This window comes from Canis lupus, chromosome 25 (genome assembly GCF_003254725.2).
Source record: "Canis lupus dingo isolate Sandy chromosome 25, ASM325472v2, whole genome shotgun sequence".
NCBI lineage: Eukaryota > Metazoa > Chordata > Mammalia > Carnivora > Canidae > Canis > Canis lupus.
The window spans coordinates 35203245-35204165 of record NC_064267.1 but is presented as its reverse complement, the minus strand read 5'-3'; positions in this window follow the sequence as shown (position 1 = coordinate 35204165).

Sequence of the window (921 nt, the reverse complement as noted above, 5' to 3'; positions counted from 1 at the left end):
CAGCGGCCCTGTTCTGCACCCTTCGTCCCTTCGTGTCCTCCTGCACAGGACTCCACTGCTCATTCAGGCCCTTCTTCTTCCCCAAGAAAGATTCCTTTTCCAACACTGGAGCGGAGGGGGGTGGTGTGCCGGGGGGTGGTAGTGGTGGTGGTAAATAGAGACAGGCTCTGGCAGCGCAAATCTGATGTTCCTCAGTGCCTGCCAGGAACCAGGCTCTTTCTTGGCCAAGCAACACTATTTCTGCCCAGCTTACTTACAGCTGAGAGCCAGCTAGCCTCGGAGACACTGGGAAAGAATGGGCCATCTGGAGCATCTGTATGCGAGTCTCATTTCGGGGTGTTTATGTCGTGGGCTGTACGAATGCTGTTAGTGGGCCTCCTATTTTTAAAAAGTTCGTCCTTAGGTGCATGTGTGTGGGGACGCTCTCGGGAAGGTAGCTGAGAGAACTCCAGGACGGAGCAAGTTGAAAACTTAGGGCTGATGAGTGGCTCTTACCTCAGTATGTCAGAATCACCTGATTTGCTTTTTGCAATCCCTGTGGAATCAGTGTCTCTGGGGGAGGGGTCCCAAGCTGTTTTTCAAGCTCTCCAGGTGATTCTATTGGGCAGGGTTGAAAAACACTCCAGGCTAAATAAAGTGGGAGCAAAGACTGCCCTTTGACATGGACTGGTGGGTCCCTCAGACACTGAGAGAAGTGACCCAACGTGAAAGGTTTTGATTCCATCATGTGGGAGATGTTTGTCCTCAGAGGGGACAAGAGGATTCCTACCACAGCCTAAGGCCAGAAAGACAGATGGCAGCCAAGAGAGGATGGGATGGGGGGCCCTTTTCCTGGTCCATCAGTGTTGGAGTGCAGCCACCTCAGAAGGAAGGTCTAATCAAGTGTTCTCTTGCTCAGAACCAGAAATCTGTATTACATGC